A 22,134-nucleotide genomic window follows, 5' to 3' on the forward strand; every position below is an offset into this window, starting at 1 on the left:
CTAAAAGAACTGGCCAGGCATGGTGGCTTATACCTGTAATCCCAGCACTTTGAGAGGCCAAAGCAGGCAGATCACTTGAGGTTAAGAGTTCGAGACCCGCCTGGCCAACATGGAGAAACCACGTATCTACCAAAAACACAAAAATTAGCCGGATGTGGTGGTGCACTCCTGTAATCCCAGCAACTCAGGAGGCTGAGGCAGAAGAATCGCTTGAACCAGGAGGCGGAAATTGCAGTGAGCCGAGATGAGCCACTGCACTCCAGCCTGAGTGACACAGAGCAAGACTCTGTTTCCAAAAAAAAAAAAAAAAAAATCTAAAAGAACTATCACTATCACAGACTAGAGAGACCAAGGAGACACAACAAAATACAATGTGGGATACTGGGTTGGATCCTGGACCAGAAAAAAAGGATATCAATGGAACCATTGGTTAAATTTAAATAAATGTTTTAGATTAACTGTTACCAATTGCCTGGTTTCAATGATTGTATTATCGATACATGAGAACAACAGGGGATGCTGGCCAAAAGGTATATACATAGGAACTTTCTAGACTATTTTTGCAATTTTTTTTCTAAAATTATTTCAAAGTAGAAAGTTTCAAAAAGTCATTTCAGATGAAAGATAAAAAGACAAAAGGGAGGGATTATTCATTGACTCTAACATAAAAATATGCTATCTCTAACTTTTGTGCTAAAAATGTTCAATTAACTACAAATAAGGATTAAGCTGGAATAAATAAATTACAATTGTTCAAGAAGAGCCTGTGATTGGGATCCTCTAGAGAACAGAGTAACACTCTAGGGCACTGAAGTCTCTCCAATAAATGACCTGCCTTATTTCCCCTTTACTCTTTTAATCCATTTCAACTCATTTATTTGTCATCTACTATGGGCATGTAAGTGTGCTAGGGCCTGATGAGATTTTCATATATAAGAAGGGATATTTAAGTATACAAAATAATAGAGAAAAGTACAGAGTGACAAAACCAGAACTAATTTTTCACTCCTATACACTCTAGCAATCAATCTGGACACCCTTTCACAGAAAATGTCGCTAAGACTGGGCCTCACAGCGCAAACTCAGCCCCGTCAATGGCCAGTGGTCCTGACAAACAGAATTAGCTCCAAATTTACTACTGAAAATGCCACAGTGACTCTGTGAGAAATACTCCATTTCTTTTTTTTTCCTCATCTAATCACTATGTGCATTTCTTTTTTCTAACATAAAATTAAAGAACTAGATTATCTGAGTACTAGGGAAAAGGTTAGTCTGGTATAAACCTGGGAAGGTTTACTTAACCTCCTCTTACAAGCGGCCTGAGAGATCAAAGCCACATCAGGTGATGCTGAGGCTGGAGAATCGTGGTCTCAGGACTGGCAGCTGCAAAGTCACCCCGGAACTTGTCAGAAATGCAGATTCTTCAGCCCCAGCCCTGGCCTGCTGAACCAGTTTCTGGTTGATGCCCAAACCCTCTGGGTGACTCTGATAGACATTAGGACTGAGAACCACCCATGGAGGAGCAAAAAGACCAGCCATAAATCCAGAGGCCTGACTTCTATTCCTTGTTCTACAACTAATCTCTGAGACTGACTAATCACCTGCCTCCTGTAGGACACAGCTTTCCTAGTAGACGATGAGGAGTCAGAATAGGGTTGCCACAATCCTTATTCCCTCTAGCGGTCATTCCTCTAAGGCCTGAAATTGAAAAGACCACCACTGGTATTTCACCAGATGTTTCTCTCCTTCATCAAAGTGAAATAAGTAAAATTTTGTCATCAACTAGTCTCTGAATTACACCTGATATATCTAAAATTATTTCTTCTATTTTAAATAAAATTGCATTTACTTTGCTTTAGCTAACACCATCTAAACTCTAACCATTTCTCCTATTTAATTCTATATCAAGTTTACTTTGAAATAATTCCAAAAATTCCAAGAAAACTGACACTCAAATGTCTCCTCAGGTGTGCTGACATAATAAACCCCACCACAGTTCAGGACTGTGCTCTCTCTCGTCACATAAAGAACATGTGTGATGAGATCACAAGAAATAAAACAAGTATGAAAATCAAAGAATTTTTACATGTTTAGATCTAGGCCGGGTGCAGTGGCTCACACTTGTAATCCCAGCACTTTGGGAGGTTGAGGCAGGAGACATTGCTTGAGTCTAGGAGCTCGAGATCAGCCTGGGCAAGACCCCATATCTACTCAAAATATATTTAAAATATATTTTTTAAAAAATATATAAATCTAGGTATCTCCATTATGTCATAAGAAACTGGTTCTTTTCAGGTTTTCTTCATAATAGTTCTAAAAAGCACCTTTCCAGATAGAATTCAGCATTACACACATGATAAGGTTCAACCTGAAACTCCTTACAAATCAATTACTGCATTTTTTTTCACATAGCAGATTTCCAAATTTCATTTTTAAGATCACCATTTAGCTATTAAATACAAAAATGATCTCCCAGAAGTTTTTCATCTGTTTCCTTAAACTGCTCTCCATTTATTTTCTGGAAAAGCTCCTCATGTCCATATCAGGCCCAGGCCCAGGCCCAGGCCGGCCGCCAGTGATCCCTGACAATCTGAAGGGTTACAGCGCTTTGGCGTGAAACCATGGCCTCTTTCCTCTCCAAAAGTTCACAGAAACATACTATTCTGCAGGTAACTTCATCGGGCTTAGGAAGTCAGGAAAAGCTCTGATGTTAGAACCCAAGGACCGCAGTCTCCACCCATGGTCCAGGAACTAGAATTTCCTTGCTTGTCACACTAGTCCAACAGTAACATACATAGACGCGGGCTGGGTTTTTGCTGGTTTGGCTGGTTAATGACATACCTTTCTAGTACACCAATGTGTGTCCCACAATTATATCTTATTGGGTTCATAATAAAGTTTATTTTTTAAGTTTAAAAAAAGTTGTTTTCATAGAAATCCTATAAAAAGTTATATAATTCCCTACTTTCTTAACATGTATATAGAATATAATTTCATGTTTTCTTGATGATTCAGGGTAACAACTGCTGTGCTGAGCAGAAAACCTTTACTGTTACGTATGAGGAAACAAACTTCCTATGGATTTTAATTTTTTATTTTTTTCAAACTCCGTATTACGCTATGTGCTTAATTGATGGCATGGGCAGTACTGTTCTGACTGCTGTTGGATAACAGTTATAATAGAGTGAGGGCTGGCTTTGTCAGCTCCTGGATGAAGACTTACCCACATTCGACCAATCAGCACTCACACAAAAGCCAGAAGATAATACGCATTTCACAGTGAAGTTACCGAGGCTCAGAGAGATGAAGAGACTTACCTGAAGTCACACAGCTAGGAGCTGCAGACAGCAGATCCAAGGCCCATGCTTCCCAGTCCTTATAAGATTAGGAAATGGACTGGAGACCTCACTAAGTAGCTGGGGGTGAAGGAGGTGCTCTTCAAGACTGAAGTCACTGCCGGAATGTCTCTTACCCTAGAAATGGCCCTGGGAAAGCAGACCCCAAATATCAAGAGAATGCACTCCATTTCTTTCTTGGTGTGGCAAACGGTGAGTGAAAAGGTTAACAAAACCCTTTCCCTGAAACATGAAAATTAGACTGTTAGTTAAACCATCTGGCTCTGTTCCCTCCGGTAACCTAATAAGGGTAAGAATGTCAACTATGCCACTAAGCGAAACTGCTTACTGTAAGAATGGCCCAACTGGTAAACTGCACCTAGACTTTGAGGAACTACACATGAACTATAAAGATCTGATGGGGACACCATGCTTCGGGTGCCCTTGGGATGCAAGGACTCTTGTAAATGGTGAGTGTCCCATAAACGAATAAAATGTAGTATATACCTCAAAGATTTGGGGGGATTAAATGATATACGTACAGAGACATCTGGCAGTGTTTATATAAAGAACTCAAAAATATTATTATCGTTACTTCCATTGAATTCTATGTTTATTTATTATCCTCTGCCAAGGATCCTAGAAGCTATGCCTATGGAATGTTCAAAAACACTTGCTCCCTATGGGGCATGAGATTTCAAAGATAAGGTTGTGTCTACATCCATAATGTGGCTCTCATGTCCCTGCACTGGAGCAGCCACCTGGAAAGACAGTGTCTGGACAGCTGTGTAGACAACTGCAAGGACCACCCCTGAGAGAAGATCTGTCACTTTGGGCTGGCAAGCTGTGGCTCTCATTCTTCCCCTTCTTCACAGACTGTTCAAGTGTGGTCTATGGAGGTCTTGGAAGTGTGAGTTAAACCTAAGACTCCTGGTGGACATAGCAGACAAGCAAAGGATCAAAAGGCATATGAGGAAGCTTCTGGGATAGGGAGAAGGGAACTTGCCACAAGGATGCAAACCAAGAGGTAACAAGGAGAAAAACTACGCAAGGACCCATTTAAAGAACTTCATGGAATTCCCTGAATCCCAGGAAGCAAAGGAGCCACAATGGAATCAAACCGTGTACTTTGTGAGGAGGTGGCCTCTCTTTATCTCTGCATCCACCTCTTCCTTAGTGACCAAGTGAACTTCCATGATTTTCATTCCCATCCATTAACCATGACACCTAAATTTTTATCTCTAGCCAACAGCTTTGTAGGTATCAGACCTCTAAGTCCATTTGGATGTTACATGCGCTCATCAGCTTCCCCCACAAACTTACTCCTTTTTCCTTTGTTCTTTATGGCAGTAAATAGCTTTACAACCCATCAAATCACCCAAGCCAGAAATCCTTAATGTCCACTAATAAGATAATGTTTAAATTAGCTAATATATGCATAATACAAAATATTACATAGATGAGGTAACACTGGAAGCTCACCAAGACATCCTGTTAAGTCTGAAATTACTTAACAGTGGTTACCTATGGAAAAGTGCCTGAAATCAGGGGACACTTATTCTCTCCAGTGCTTGAATGTTAAAATAAAAACCAACAACTACCAAAAAAACAAAAATGCTTAAGAATAAAGAAAGATACGGAATGGATCTACTGTTTCACAGGCATCTATGGTGTCTCACCAACAGACTGAGGTTCTAGGAGACCCAAGCCTAAGCTACTTCCTCAGTACAGAATTTATGAAAGGTGCCTTTCAGGTACTGATTACCTGGCCTGCCTTACATGGTTGGGCTTTACTGTCAGAACTGCTTCATAGAGAGAAGATACTATTGTCATTTGCCTTGCTCACATTAAAAGAATGGGCACTTTCAAACTCAAGAAACTGTTAATAGTGATTGTCTCTGGAGAGCAGCCCCAGAGTCTGAGGCATCACTGTACTATTTGCAATTTTTCATGTGTGCATGCATTGGTTTTTCAATTGTAAACAACTAAATAAATAACTGAAGGGCAGGGGGGACTTCCTTTCCTCTGAGAAGTCTCCCTAAACCTTCTTCCAAATTAAAGCAAGATTCCTTCTCATCAACTCTCATAGCATCTGTGCAGCACAGTGAGTGCTGCAGGACTCAAAACTTTCTTTAAATAAATGCTAAGACATGAACAAATGCATGAACCTATTATTGGCTCCCCAATGCCCATACAATAAACTCTTCAAGTATTACCTCAGCCTTCAAGACCCTTCGCAGTTTGGCCCCTGCTTCCAAATGCTATACTGCCCGATGATCTGCCGGGCTGCCTGGGAGCCTCAGCTCTCTCCTGAATGCCCTGTCCCCACACACCTGGGCATGCTCTGCGGTCAGTGCAGGAGTCCCCCTGAGGCATCCTCCCTGCCCCCAACTCCCCTCACACACTCAGCCTACCGCATCCTGGGCTGCACGACACAGCGCAGGATGTGTGTTTCCCAGCAGGACCAGGGCAATGTGTTTATCCTACCGTTTCCTGGATCTCTACTAACTCACAGACTACACTGGACATAAGAGGAGCTAAAAAGAATGTTGAATGAATCAATGCTAAAATACTGCAGACGGTAATATAACTTAGTGACTAAAAATAGGGGTTCGGAAGTCAGACCATCTTGGTTCAAATCCTGGCTCTACCATTTAATAGCTGTGTCGCCTTGCACAAGCTATTTATCCTAAATTTCAGTGTCCCATAAATCAATAAAATGTAGTATATACCTCAAAAGATGTAGGCGGGTTAAATGAGATTATGTACAGAGGCACCTGGCACAGTGTTTATATAAAGAGCTCAAAAACATTATTATTGTTACCACCATTGAATTCTACGTTTATTTGCCTTTTACTGTCCCTAAGTACTTAATACTTTGAAAACGTCCAGTTTTCTCAGCTATACTCGAGAACCAAACTGTTAAACCAGGATTATTATATCTGGAAACTACTGTATGAATAACAGCAATAATCCTCTAAAGGAAAAATGACACTTAAAGAAGACAACGTTGGAAACCATCATCTCTCTCCACCTTCTCCCACAAAAGGTTCTCCTTTCAGTGCTCAATTCTAGAAGTTCTACATTTTACTTTATTTAGGGAGGCTGTAATTCCTTACACTCCTACACTGTCATCAACTTCTTGCAAGGCTATTTCTGGGTTTTATTCCAGGTAGTTGGAATTGCAAGATAATCAAGCAGGGAGTTACTACAATTATGATCTACCCATACAATTACCATAATGAGATGTTCTAGTCACAAAACAATACTGATAAGAATAAAAAGCCTTTCGGGTGCAGCACACCAACATGGCACATTTATACATATGTAACAAACCTGCATGTTGTGCACATGTACCCTAAAACTTAAGTATAATAATAAAATTTTTTAAAAATTTAATTTAAAAAAAAGAATAAAAAGCCTTTCTACTACCAAAAAAATACACAGATGTGGATCACTCACTAGTGACGCGAGCAAGATACATATGTAGGTGTAGCTATATATACAGATATGTATGCATATATAGTATAGAGACATGTTTTGTACTTCCTTTCTGCTCCAAACGACTCATACTCCATTAAATTCCACAATATTTGCTGATTCCCCTTGAAACAGTTTGGATGTGCATCCCCTCCAAATTTCAGGCTGAAATGTAGTCCCCAGTGTTGGAGGTAGGGCCTGGTGGACAGTGATTGAATTATGGCAGGGGTGTCCCTCATGAAGGGCTTGGTGCTGTCCTGAGATGGTGAGTGACTTCTCGTGTGACCTGGCTGTTTAAAAGTGCATAGCACCTCCCCACTCTCTCACTCCTGCTCTTGCCATGGGATATGCAGACTCCCCCTTTGCCTTCTGCCATGATGGAGAGCTTCCTGAGGCTTCACCAGAAGCCCAGCAGACGCCAGTGCCACACTTCCTGTAGAGCCTGCAGAACCGTGAGCCAATGAAACCCCTTTTCTTTGTGTATTACCCAGCCTTGGCTATCTCTTCACTTTAGGCAATGCAAGAATGGACTAACACACCCTTCTATGTGTAAGACATCATGCCAAGAGACTTGGGATGCATACACATGAAAGCCGGTCTTGCCATAATCTAGTGAAGAAGGACACACACGCGCACACACACACACACACACACACCCCTAACTGAAGGAACTGAGGCTGCAGTGAGATGCTGGTGGTCCTCTGGGATTGCAGACTCATCCATACAACTGCCCACTCAACGTGTTCACAGAAATGAGCCCACACTGAAATATCTTACTGGGGCCCCTGCTCACCTTCCATCGCCACACAGGGAACACCAGGCTCCACCCAATCACCCGAAGCAGACACGTCAGTGTCCACCTTGACTCGTCCATCTCACCTACTCCATCCCCGAATCCACTCCACTAACTAAGCATGTACAATCCACTCACTTCCCCTACCTCTGGGCCACTATCCTAGTTCAGACTTCTGTGATGTCTAACCTAGTATAAATGCAACAGCCTCTGAAAGATCCCCGTCCCCTGGCCTTACACCATGCCAACTGGTCTCCATAGTTGCAATCAAAGTGTTTAAAATAAGGAAAAGTGTGTACATGTCACTATGCTGCCACCTCCTCTCATACTCCGTGATCCAGCCATCCTAAGCACCTTTTAATTCTTGAAATGTTCCATATTACCTTTTGACGCTTGGAAGTCTTCTATCTGAAACTGGATTCCCTTACCGCTCTTTATCTCTTTGCCCAGTGAGTTCCTGTTCATTCTCTGGTCGTCATTCCCTCTTGGTATTCCTCCCTAAGCTCTTTAGGCTTGCCAGGTTCAGTGGTTATGCTGGACATTTTCGCTTTTAGGGCTACCCACAGCCCAAGCTTCCTTCTATTTAGTAGGACTCCTTTGAGGTGTGGGTCTTGTGAGAGATAAGGACCATCTCTCTCCATCTCCCTGCTCCCTGGCAACTACAGTGGCTTGGCAAAAAAGGTCACAAAGACACAGGAGCAATAAGAGATCTTTCAGTGGTAGAAGACAGTCAACAGTCCAGCAACAGAGGTGGCAGTTTCTCCAGTGGCAATATTACCAGCAACAAAATTCTAGGCAGGTTATTTATGTGATATTGCCTTGGCTGTGGCCCCATCCAGCCAGCCTCTTTTGGTTGCTGCCTACTTTTTGAATCCAGTTCCCCAGCCTTCCCATCAATTCTGAAAGCCATCTATAGCCTTCCAATAAATTCCTTTTCTGCTTAAGTCAGCCAAGTCCACTGCCATGTTGACAACCAAGAATCATGAATGGCACTGTGACACTCTGTGTGCATGCCATCAGAATGCACTGCCAATGCGCATTTGCTTGTCTATATTCCCCACTATCTTATTCATCATTTTACTCTAGTGCAATGGCTGGCACAAAGCAAGCATGCGATAAATGTTTCCTGAATGTATTACTTAATTCCACTAGTAATCATAGTTGGAAAGCAAGGAAAATGCTCAGTGGAGGACCACAGTGCATTCCTAAAAAACCAATCTCAACTACAGTCGAAAGAGTCACAACTACCAATTAGAAATATTCAGCTTAATTTACTCGCCTATTCATGGACTTAGAAACTAGGATTCTTCTCACTATCTGGGATACAAAGCGCCTTCTTAAAGGAGATGAGAAAGAGAAAAATCAAACTAGGAGTGTCTATTTTATTAAGGTTAGCGAGTTCTACTCTAATAAAACAAACCTAATTGGAATGAATGTTCGGGAAAATATCCCTTCAACCAGGTGAATACCCACTAGTCCTTGGCATCTAACTCAAATAACATATCCTGCAAGCTTTCACCACTCCCCACCGTCAATCAGCCATAACTTCCACTGTGTTCCCATATCTCTATTTTAGTACTAGAAAAAGGTATTATATTTATTTATATGTGTCTATTCAATCAGATCTTAAAATCCTCTAGGGAAGTATATTACTATTTCCAACACCTAGAAGGATGTTTGGCATAAAGCAAGAACCAGTGTTTTTGAAGTGGAGCCACTTTGCTCTGCTTAAAAGGTACCAACAGAACTGTCCTATTGTTTGCAACTTTTCTGTAAATCTTAATTTATTCTGAAACAAAGTTTAAAAAAAACGCACCAGTAGAAACTGTGTTATGAGCAATCATCACACCTGCCTTACATGTCATGCAAGAAGAGAGCTTTACCTTGTACCAGTAGCAGTAATTTTGTATATAGCAAAGTGAGTCTCAGTTTGTAAAAAGGGAATAATTCCTACTACACAAGATTGCTGTACTAAATGAAGTACAGTGAGTATGCCAAATGACATATGAGCTCTTCTTAATAGGGTTCTGATGAGTATATGTTAGGGCCTCTGTCTACAGTGTTCTAAATGGACTAGCACTTCACCACAAAACAGATACATACTACGACTAGGATGTCACCAGGCATAGGCTGCAAAGCTGTAACTCGAATCACTATTAAGACTGTAATTATCTATAAAAGTATTCTACATGTGTGTCCATGTTGTGTCCTATTCCAAAACTCCCCAATGAAATAAATGGCGACTCAAAACCCAGCGCAACCGACAGAGGTCAGCGGCCACTGCACCCCGCCTCCACCAGCTTAAACTCCGGGAGGCCACGCACCCAGAGCGTGCTAGCTGGCTGGGAAGAGGTGAGCATCTACTGAGAAACCCACTGCTGCCCGCAGCGGTGTCAGGCAGCCGGGGGTCTCCCCGCAGTGGCGCAAAGCGGGCTGAAGTCGGGAGTGGCTAGGACCCTTCGCTGCCACCGCGGTGCTTTCGGCCACCGCACTTGTGTGCCCTCCGCCCGCCCACACCAGCGTCGCTTAACGGAAGAAGGCGCGAGTAGCAGCGGCGCAGCCAGGGCACCTGGGGGTGACACGAGAGTGGGCGGGCGGTCCAGGGAGCCCCTGCTGGAAACCAGACACTAAACCTTGCAGCTGTGCAGCTAAGGGAGCATCTGTTTTCCACTTGAGAGCAACCCGGGCAAGCGAGAACGGCCCGATTTCGGTGCAGGGGTGCGTCCCGAGAGGACGGGGGACTGTTTCGACGCGGACAGGCGGACCGGGCAGGGGAAACCGAGGAGACGCTAGATCCGCAGCCCCGAGGTGTCCACAAGAGCCCCGCTCGCGAAAGGGCGCGGCGCGAGGCTGCCCGCGGGACCGGCCTGCGGAGCGAGCGGGTGAGAGGGCAGGGCGGCAGCGGGGGCCGGGGGGAGGAGGGCGGCGAGGCAGCGTGAGCGAACGAGCGAGGGTGTGTGTCCGGGCGTGAGTCTGGGCGGGTGTCGGGAAGGAAGGCGACAGGGAGGGGCGGAGGCGGGGGGAGGGGGGAGGAGAAAGAGCGAAGGGCCCAGACGGGGCTCTGGGCGCCCAGCCGCCCGGCTTCGAGCCCTCAAGCCACCGCCCCCAGGCCCCGCGCTGACGCTGGACGGTCCCCGCCTCCAAACCCCCCGCCCCGGCCAGAGAATAACTTACCTGTTTGGCGACGGAATCGCTCCTGCTCGCCCCTCTGACTGACTCCTCCGGCTCACCGTCTTCCCTTTGGGAGGAAGAGGCGGGACATCCTGTTTCTCCGTTGAAGGACTTCCGGTGGCTTCCAGGGCGACTCCGTAGTGGATGCAGCGCCGGACGCCACAGCCGAAAAACAGAATCTTGGAACTGGTTTAGTAAAATCCAGGTCGAGTTCGTTGTTTTTTATCCGAGTGGCCGGCAGGCCCATGTGCTCGCTTGTGTTTAACACATCAGCTTTTGCCGGAAGCCGCTCAGAGATAAAATAGGAAGTCCCACCCTTCCCTTAGAGAAGGAAAACGGAGAGCCGAAGGAGTCAATCTAAATTCGATGAGCGCGTCGGGCTCTAAGGCAGGCGCTGTCAGCCCGGGAGGGGCGTCTGGGATTTCTAGAGGGTCCCAGAACGGGTTCTTCCCGGGCCGATCCCGCCTGCTTCCTGCCCCGTCTCTCCACCCGCCTCCCGCCCTCTGTAAGGGACCCCGAGGGCGGCGCCGGAAACACGGAGAAGGCCCAGAACGGCGCGGGACCCGAGAGGCCTATGTTGGCAAACGCAGCCCGCTGCCCCTCTGGTCGCTTCTCCGGGGCCTGGAGTGGCTCCTGTCGCTTCTGGCGCTCCGATTTGGAGAAATGACTTTCAGCTGTGCAAGGCGAGAATGCTACTTTAGATGATGAGAAAAATCGAACGGCTCCCAAAATGAGGTCCTTGTTTCAGAGGCCACAGGAAGCCGCCAGCAGAACTCTGATACCAAAGAGGAGGCCAAGAAGCGGAATGTGGCTTAGTGACCTGTTTGGTATTGCCAAACTTTCAGCTTTTATTAAAGCTGAAACACCTTGGCTGTTTAAAACGTTCGACAAGGACTTTTTTGTGAACGTTAACGGCACAGCACACGGGCTTTTTTGGAAAAAAAAAAAAGGCAGGACTTCAGGATGTGGTGGTTAACAGCCCCTACGCCCCCTTGTGCAGGTCCATTCATGAACCTCGAGTTAGAGGCCTTTCTTCTGAAACTCAGAATCTAGTAGGGAGGACCTGTGTAGACGAATAAATACATCACAGCTTGTTAAGCGCTGCTGTGACAAAGACGTAGTGAAATCCTGCTTGAGGTCATCTGCCTTGCTAAAGAGTTTTGACTATGTTGTAGGCACAGGGTTAGGGTTAGACTCTGTAATGGGAAGTTATATGATCAGATTTCTATTTAGGAAGATCATTGGCCAGGCGGGGTGGCTCACGCCTGTAATCCCAATACCTTGAGAGGCCGAGTCGGTGGATTGCTTGAGGCTAGGATTTTGAGACCAGCCTGGCCAACATGGTGAAACCCCGTCTCTACTAAAAATTTAAAAATTAGCCGGGCATGGTGGTGCAAGCCTGTAATTCCAGCTACTTGGAGGCTGAGGCGGGAGAATAGCTTGAACCCAGTGGCAGAGGCTGCAGTGAGCCGAGATTGCGCCACTGCACTCCAGCCTGGGCGACAGAGCGAGATTCCATCTCAAAAAAATCATTTTAAGTAATTGGATTTTTTTTTTTTTTTGTAATGTTCTGAAGATAGGCTTTCTAGACCAAATCATCACTCAAGGCCAATTCCAACACAATTCAGTTTAAATCAGAATACATTCAAGTGATAATTCCTTACCTTTTTAAATAGTTCATAGAAAACTTTTCGTAGACATTATCTGGTTTAATTCTGATTGTAATCCACATGAATTCTCTTATCCACAGTAAGGAACAGTAATTTAGAAGACTAATAAACTGTTCCAAGATCACACAGCTAGTAAAAGTGGAACTCAACCTTAAACTCCAGAGTCAAGCTTTTCCATCTATCATGTAGACTCAGTTTAATAGTAATAGTTAATTAAAAATTCTAGAGAAAAATGTGGAAAACAATTTCCTCACAACGAGTGACCAGCTGCAAATGTTATTTTTATTCCATTAACCAACATTTATTGGGTGACTGTTATATAAAAGATAAAACTGGGTTCTGCCTTCAAAGAGTTCACTTGAAATTTAAAATTTATTTGAAAATTTAGTACTTCCTACAGTGTTTTAATAGCTATTTCAACAGCGTTGGTCTTGTATGACAAGGTGATAAATTTCTTGACAGTGACAATAGCACAATTCTGTATATGGATTGGGCATTCTGTGATCTTTGCGTGATTTATCTTGCTGCCTTTCTTACCTTGGGGGTTTAGTTAATATTTATGTTCCTCCCCTGAGCAGTGAAGTAAAATCTAAGTTTATGTTTCAGTTCTATTTTAAGTTGAGTATTTTGAGTTACTAAGACAGGACTTTAAGGAAGTCAGTTTGACCTCATTTCCAACTGAGAGATTCCATGGATCTCATTCAAGACTAATTTTCTGATTCTATGGAAAAAGGGAAGTCTTTTTTTTCTTCCTCTCTTTATTTTTGAATGAATAATGCTTGACATGGACAACACGGACTTTTAGTGAAGACAGAGAGTCCTAGTGATGAAACCACCTTTGCAAAAATTACATCTGAGAAAATTATGACAGTGAAAGAGATCTGACCTAACCAACTCCATCTTGCTTCTAAACTCCAGGCTGTCCTTGTTCATTCCTGGGCATAGGCAGAACTAACTCTGGGAGGAACTTAGTTTATAGTGTAACTTGGAAACAAAGATGATAACAGCTCATTCTGAAAACCCCTTTCTGGCCTGGGGACTAGACTGCCTTTTTAGGGCTAACAAATTAGCCACAAGATTAGAAATTACGGTTTAGGAGTCATGCAGCTAGAGGCCACAAGATTCTAAACCTCCCCAATTGTTCCTAAGGATAACATCACTATTGTAAAACCCAAGATTGGTGCTTAAGATGTTTTTCAGACCCCGCACTCATGGATCAGCTGGCACCACTCAGATGGATCAACTGGCTCATCTAGTCCTGTAGCCCCCACCCAAGAACTGACTCAGTGCAAGAGGGCAGTTTCAACTCCCTATGATTTCATGTCACACCAGAGCTATCAATTCTCCCCACTCTCTGGTCTCCTACTCCCCAAATTATCCTTTAAAAATCCCAGTCTCTGAATTTTCAGGAGACTGCTTTAAGTAATAATAAAACTCTGGTCTCCTATTTAGCCAGCTCTGTGTGAATTAAACTCTTTATTGCAATTCCTTTGTCTTGATAAATCCACTGTGTCTGGGCAGCGGGCAAGATGAACCCGTTGGGTGGTTACAATGACACAAGGAACCCCTGGGATCAAGACTTGCTCAAAGCCAGCCCCACTTGAGACCTGTTAACCAAAAAAAAAAAAAAAAAAAAAAAAAACCTTTTCTTATTTAAGTCCAGTTTTCTTTTACTTGCATCATGAAGCAACCTAAATGATAACAGAAGTTTTATTGCCAAATATACCAGTTACAGTCTTAAGAAAGTTGCAAAAGAAAAACTCAGAGCAAAGATTTTCAGTCTTCATTAGTTCAAAATGTATGCTTTTATCATGTCTGAGAAAAGAAAGCAATCAATATATTCACAGTCTTTTTCTGGGTATATGTGGTATTTTTCCACTGGATAATGAAGTGGACTTTGGGGACTCGAGGGGTGAAGGATAAGACTACACATTGGGTACAGTGTGCACTGCTTGGGTGATGAGTGCACCAGAATCTCAGAACCCACCACTGAAGAACTTCCCCATGTAACCAAAAACCACCTGTTCCACAAAAACTATCGAAATAACATTTTTAAAACTTTACTATTTCTGGATAAAATTTACGTACATTTCTCAGAAAAAAAATATTTAGAATTGAGGTATCTAATAGAGAACTGAGTTAAATTATTGCCACTTAACACAGAAAGTGATATAGCCATTTTATGAATTTATCAGTCAGCAATGGCTAGGTTATGCTTAGTGGTTTATAACCAAAACTTAGTAGTTTATAACAACAAATGTGTATTGTTAATTGCCACTACAAATTTATGACGACATTGCTGGATGCTAACACTCCATGTCTCTTTGTGGGACCCAGGCTCATGGGACTTCTGTTATCTGCATTAGAGAGAAGACAACAAAATATGCACTGGTTCTTGAAGCTTTGGCCCAGAAGTAAAATGTGTCTTATCTGTTCACATCTCATTGGGCCAGGGCAATTATCATGGCCGCAAGTGACTTCAAAAGGATGGGGAAGTGCAATCTTGGCATGTGTCAGAAGAAATGAAAACATTTGGTGAAGAGCATTAATGACTGTCTTTACAGGAAAAAAATGATCAAATAGACATGATTTCTTGTTTCAGTTTCATCATTTCCTACTGTGTTACCTAAGCTTTCTGAGCCTCAGTTTCTTATTACTAAAATAAAATAATGATAAAGACGATATTCACTTCAAGGACTTTGTGTTAACTAGAGTAAAAAAAATTGAAAACTGTAGTAAGTTATGCAAATTAGAAATGTATAATATTACTGCTTTGAAAGTGATGGTGAAATGTAGAATAACTGAAAGGATAACACAAAGCATTTATACCAGGAGGCTTTTAGCTGCAGATAATAGAAATGAACCTCCACTACTTTAATCAATAAAAAAGTGTATCAGCTCACAAATTTGTCATCCAGACATAAAGGAGGCTTCAGAATTTATTGACTCAGGAGTTGAATGTTGGTATCAAGGACCTAGATTTTTCTCATCACTCTGCACTTCAATTCTCAATGCCCGATTGAACATCAGGCTCTAGTAAGATGGCTAGAGTGATTCCAGGGATAACATCTAGAGAGAAAAGAGAGAACTCCGTTTCTTATGATTTTTCTCTTAAGAGAAAAGGAACTTCCCAAAAGCCCCCAGCAAGCATGCCTTCACATCCCATGGCCAGAAGTGGCTCACGTGTGTACCCTGAGCTAAGCACTGCAAACAGGAATGGGATCGCCTGTAGGCCTCAGAGACCACCTGGATCTTGGGAAGGTGTCAGCTCTACCTGTGGCAATTGGCTGAGTGGGAAAGGAAACATGAATAAAGTAAGAATTAGGAAGGAAAAGGAGAAATGGATCCACAGTACGAAGCCAATAGTTTAGTTATCTCAACAAATACAATTGATTTCATCTTTATGAATGTGATGACCTAATTTAATACATTCAATCAATGAACTAAAAAAAAGTGCAAGGACAATATGACATCTGTCATTCTCTGTTGAGATTTGAGAGATAATAATACCAAGAACGTGTGGTAACCTGGGTCCTCACTGCTATGTCTTCCTGTACCTGGACACTTCTAGCAAGAGACTTCAACTTCAGAACAAAGAGAATCCCAACTCGTAACTGCATTATACACACCCCAGCAGCACACATAAGTTGATTTCTAATTATTCCTCTTTAAGAAATTGTTTGTGGAATATTTATCTATTTATAAATGGAAAAATAGAAAATTAAAATAACAAAAATAAATAACACCATGTATTGAGTGTCTACTGCGTGCTAGGCACTGTGCTAAGTGTTCTGCATATATTGTCATTGTGCTGCCAACGACTCTGCAATAAAGATGTTCCCATTCCTACTTTACAGCTAAGGAAACCAAGGATCTGAGAAATAATGCATTTTGCCCAAGATTTATCCAACTGGTAAAATCTGGAGTCCAAATTTGAACCAAAGTCCATTCAACACACTTTCACCTCTACACCAGTGCTTTCTGAGTTTGCTGCACATTAGAATCACCTCAGGAACTTAAAAAAAAATCCCAGGTGATACCCCACAGCAAGTAAATTAGAAAGTCGGGCAGGGAAAGAGGAACCCTGGCATCAGTACTTTTTAAAGTCCCCAGGTAATTCCAACGTGGAGGAAAGTTTGGGAACCACTGTGCTATATTATGTTGCCTCTTCAGCCAGGAATTTAAACCAGAATCTTTTCTTCCAACGCCAAGAGCAGTGAATGATAGCTTATGGTATATACTCTCATTCACAAGTGATCCTCTTCCTCGGGAGTTCTGCTTTAGGGTAACTAATTTCAGGTTTCCCTTTCACTACATTTCTCACCCATCTGAAGCTAAAAATACTACAGGAGACATTTGTCAGCAGGAAGAATGGACACCTGGACCATCTCAGAAGAGCTTTTGAATTCATGATCAATGGTGTGTTTTCCCTAATTAGGATAAAAAAGCAAGAAAAAATATTGTTTAATTTTTGTCTTACAAGTTAATCACTCAGACTCACCTGGAATTTAGACAGCATTTAATTTCTGGCCTCATTTTTTTTGCTTTATAATTTTTATTTTAATATAATTTTGGACTTACCATAAAATTTATTAAAAGGACAAAGAACTTCCATATACCCCTCACCCAGATTCTATAATTATACACATTTTACCATATTTTATGGTTTTATGCATATTTTTTCTGAACCACCACAATGCAATTATCAAAATCAGGTTATAATACTTCCCCCTAATAATCAGACCTTACTCATATTTTTGCACTCATTTTTTGTCTTGTTCCCCTATAGTTTTTACATATAACCTCCAAAAGGGTTTATAGCTGATATTTATAAAGCATAGAGAAAATGAATAGTAAAATGAGAAGCATTAATTCAACTGTTATTAATTACATTAAATTTTAGTGACCAAACATTCTATTTAAAAGGAAGAGATTGTCAGAATGGATTAAGAGGCAAATCTTAGCCATCTACCATCTATAAGAGATGTTTGTTAAATTAAAAGATATATTTAAATGTCTTCTGGCCTCCATTTGCTTCTGATAAGCAATCAGAGGCCATTCAGATCTTTGCTTGCCTTTTATGTTTCCCTATATGTCATTTGTCATTTTTGCTGTCTGCTTTAAAGAATTTCTCATTATTTTTGGTTTTCCATAATTTGTGATATGACTAGACTTGATTTTCATCAGATTTTTCGTGCTCAGCACTTTCTGACCTTTAAAAATCTGTAAATATATGTCTTTCACCAAATTTGGAAAGTTTGGGACCATTATTTCTCCAAGTAATTTTCTTTTACTCTGTTTCTCTTGGTTTCCAATTAAATATGTCACAACTTTTGATATTATACACAGCTCACCAAACCTCTGTCCTCTTTTTCCATTATTTTTTCTCTGACCTTCAGGTTGATAAGTTCTATTGATCTATCTCCCATGTTCCTTGATTCCTTCTTCTGTCACCTCCAACCTTCTGTTAAAATCATCTCATGATTTATTTCAGATATTATATTTTTAAGTTCTCAAATTTTATTTTTTTCCTTATAATTTCTGTTTCTGATGAGATTTCCTATTTGCTTATTTATTACAGATACATTTTTATTTATGTCTTTAAGCACAGTTATAATAGCTACTTTGAAATTTTGTCTGCTGATTCAAGTATCTGTAGTATCTTGGGGTTAATTCTCATTAATTTTTCCCATTTTTATTATTACTCATGTTTTCTTATTTCTTAAATATCTAGTAATCTTGTGGTTGTATTCTAGACATTTGAGAAATACAGTGCAGAGATTCCTGATTCTATTATGTTCCTATGACAAGCATTAGAGGGTTTTTTGTTTCTTTGTTTTGTTTTAGCAGGTAGTTCTTTTGGCTGTATTCACACTCCATTGTCTCTCCTTTCATGGGAACAACTAAAATCTCATGTAGTTCTTTAGCCTTCGCTGAAAGAATTGAGTCTGCCTCATACATGCATAGCTCAGAGATCAACCAGTGATTTAGGCAGAGTATGCTGAATTTGTTGCTTTTTCTCTGTTGATCTCTCCTTTTCAGAGCCCCCTCCCCTTACTTTTACTTTACCTGCTAAAGTATCCCTGAACTCTGCCTTCTGGGGTTGAAAGTGGGATTTTAAATAAACTATAGATGGCTTCCTTTATTTGGTTATAATTATTTAAAATTTGAAGGAAACATTGGTCATTTTTGGTGACTAGTCATTTTTGATGACTAATTTAAGTGTCATTTAAAGTTTCATTTCCTTTAAATTAACATTTTTTGTCATTCCATTCAAATGCCTACTTACAATGGCAATAAGAATATGCTATGAACACTTAACCGCCCACACTAGAATTTTAAATCTAAGTTCTTTTCGAATGCTGTTTTGGTGAATTTCAGTGTGGGAGGTGAGATGATTTAAAGCTTCAGATTTTCGGTTATAGTCAAAGGCATAATTTATCTGACATCTTTTTTCATTCTGCCTAAGGAATTACACTAGAATAATGTTTTTAAATAAAATTTGTCCACATAATGACATTTTTTTCAATTCTATCCAAACTAAAATAGCTCTGAAGCGTTTACTTATCATAACTCTTAAGAAATTATACTTGCCAGGCATGGTAGCTCAAGCCTGTAATTCCAGCACTTTGGGAGGCCGAGATGGGTGACCTCCAGTTGAGGTCAGGAGTTCGAGACCAGCCTGGCCAACATGGTAAAACCCTATCTCTACTAAAAATACAAAAAAATTAGCTGGGTGTTGTGGCGGGCGCCTGTAATCCCAGCTACTTGGGAGGCTGAGCCAGGAGAATTGCTTGAACCTGGGAGGCGGAGGCTGAAGTGAACCGAGATCACGCCATTGCACTCCAGCCTGGGCAACAAGAGTGAAACTCCGTCTCAAAAAAAAGAAAGAAAGAAAGAAAAAGAAAAGAAATTATACTTATTACACCTGCCATCACTTCTCTTCTACATCATGCTAGGAATTAAAAAGAATGCATCATTTCGTTGCTTCAGAAAATCTCCTGCATTCTTGTCTTTGTATTTTATCAATTGATTAGGGCTTTGGAGAGCTGAGCAAAGTATAGAACATATCCAACCCAACCTCTGCCTTACAAGAACTTACTTCCTAAAGAAGAAAGTTTTCTCAACATGGTAAAGAGGAAGATGAGCTTTCTTACTTGTTAAGTGCTCTGCAATATAGAATGTAGATATTACATAGTTGGTCAGTGGAAGAGCAGAAGGAATATGTGCTAATGTTAGGACTTGGTTTAAGTTTTTCTTCGTTATGAAAGGCAGTAGTATTACAGATCGTTAACATAGTTATGCTAGATCTAACCATCATACGTTAAGATAGAAACAAGTATTTTGTCTTGTATAATCAAGATCTCAAATCATGATTTAATTTTTTAGCCATTACATGTACAATTAATATTCAAACTTGATCTGAAAAATAACATTAAAAATAACAGATAACACTGAATTCATTTAAAAGTAGACATTTAAAATAGTATAGTACACTTTTTTTTTTTTTAAGAGACAGGATCTCCCTATGTTGCCCAGGCTGGTCTCAAAACTCCTGGGATCCTCCTGCCTCTGCCTCCCGAAGTGCTAGGATTACAGGCAGGATCCACCACGCCCGGCCCTTAAAATAGTATAGCACACTATCTACTAAACTAGATTATGTTTAAAAGTCACTTGGCCCTATCATGAAACAGTTTGGGGATTTGTTTTTAAGTGAAAACAACTATCTGTAGAAGTGAGAAGCCAGATAAAATCGCATTGGTTTTCTTTTGTGAGCTTTCTCCTTACTCTGTTTGTTGTAAGAACTTTGTTGAGCACATCTTAAGGGTCAGGTGCTGGGCTTCGCGCTCTCCTCAGCTTAGCTTCTTGTCACCTGCAGGAATGGCAGAGCAGTGTCATCTCACTCCGTCTTCTGATTGCTCAAGAGGAATCGTGTGTGTGTGTGTGTGTGTGTGTGTGTGTGTGTGTGTGTGTGTGAAATCTTCCAGTTTTGGAATGTCAGCTTCCCATTCAAAAGTGCTTAGGACATTGTGAAAACCACATCAGCGGGGGTGAGGGAGCCAGTGCAGGGCTCCCAGGCTTCTGGTTTGTGGCCTCTGAATGAAGGTGTGGCCCCTGGTAAGATACAAGCACTGCTGGGAAGCCTAACACGTTGAACAGTTATTAGCCATTGATACCTCTGCGCGGCTTGTTTTCTGTGCTTCTCCCCAGTACTAGCTGCTCCCAAGAAGGTTTCAAACTAGGAACAATGTGAAGTGGAGAGTATAAAGATGAGACAAGTCCAGGAAGGGTATAGCACACCTGGTAGGGAAGACCCAAAAAATCGCAGCTGCAAAGTCAAGAGGAAGATTTTAGCAATCATACTGATTATCTAATGTGTGCAGCACACCCCACTGGATGCCTGAAGTACAGAGATTAGTAGGACATGGTCTCTGATATTATAGAGCTTGAAGTTTAATAGGAGGGAGAGAGATGCACAGAAATCATGAGTGTGCATTGCAGCATGAGAATGGATGATACAAATGTTGAAATCATTCATTTCAGCACTTAAATGTTTCCTGACGACATACAGTATGCCTGGAACTTTCAAGATAGACAAAACAGACATAATCTCTGCCTGTAAAGATGTTACAGTCTAGCAGGAGAGCTGGCAGTTTTCAAATTGTAGAAATACAATCATGCATCACTTAACAGGGATACTGAGAAATGTGTCCCTGGACATATTCAACCACCCTGGAGTGTACCCACACAAGCCTAGATGGCGTAGCCTACTGCACGCCTAGGCAGCATGGTGTGGCCTATTGTTCCTAGGCTATAAACCTGTTCACTGTGTTACTGTACTGAATACTGTAGGCAGTTGCAACACAGTAGTATCTATGTATGTAAACACAGAAAAAGGTACAGTAACAATATGGTATTGTAATCTTATGGGACCACTGTCATATATGTTTGTTGTTGGCCAAATTGTCAGTATGTGGTACTTGACTATGTATTTAATGACAATGATAAATGCTACAAAAGAACTCTGGAGACTATGGTAGCATAATAGGGACACCTCACTTACTCATGAGGAATAAGATAAAGCTTCCCTCAAAAATTACGACTGAGCTGAGATTTGAAGAATAATGTGGAGAGTGCGTGGGAGGGGTATTAGCGAGACCAAGGGGGTTGTAAGCGTGTTGCCAGAGGAGGAAGAGACCCTGAGAAGGCTCTGAGGCAGGGAAGCTCTTGGATGTTTGCGAAACTGGGAGGATTTGAAGGATGGGGTTGTCAGGGTGTACCTAGTGAGGGCACAGCAAGCCAGAAGAGTAAGCAGAAAGCAGGTTGTGCAGGACTTGTAGACCTTCTTGGGATGTCTGACGTCATCCTCAGACCATGTCGCCAGTTGAGAGCTTTAAGCAGGGTGAGAGGGACAAGCCGGCTGCCGCATGGCATGTACAGTGAGGGGGCTGTCGTGTAAGCAGAGGCTGGTTAGGGGCCTCTGCAATAACCCAGCAAAACTTAGGAGTGTTGGCTTATGAGCTATGCGAGGTGACAGTGGAACTAGAAGGAAGTGGTGGCTTTTGAGAAACGGGCCGGACTGGCCTTGATATTGAATTGGATTGGAAAGAGAGGGAAGTGTGGAAGACGATGCAGGGTTCTGCTATCAGCTAGCCAATGGTCCACTTACCAAGGCAGGGAGCAC

The 22,134-nt window shown here is 41.8% G+C and overlaps 1 protein-coding gene across 3 annotated transcripts in view; it reads right to left on the bottom strand.

Annotated features, from left to right (window-relative positions):
* The window catches only part of ZNF407 (zinc finger protein 407), a 477,787-nt gene extending 460,725 nt beyond the window's left edge, over window positions 1-17,062 (bottom strand). For all 3 annotated transcript variants that reach the window (XM_055296335.2, XM_055296328.2, XM_063634270.1), the window contains exon 1: window positions 10,783-17,062. The gene's annotated coding sequence lies outside the window, so the exon portion shown is untranslated. The remainder of the gene's footprint in view (window positions 1-10,782) is intronic.
* Between the last annotated feature and the right edge of the window lie 5,072 nt (window positions 17,063-22,134).

Source organism: Symphalangus syndactylus, chromosome 1 (genome assembly GCF_028878055.3).
Source record: "Symphalangus syndactylus isolate Jambi chromosome 1, NHGRI_mSymSyn1-v2.1_pri, whole genome shotgun sequence".
In the NCBI taxonomy this organism is placed as follows: Eukaryota; Metazoa; Chordata; class Mammalia; order Primates; family Hylobatidae; genus Symphalangus; species Symphalangus syndactylus.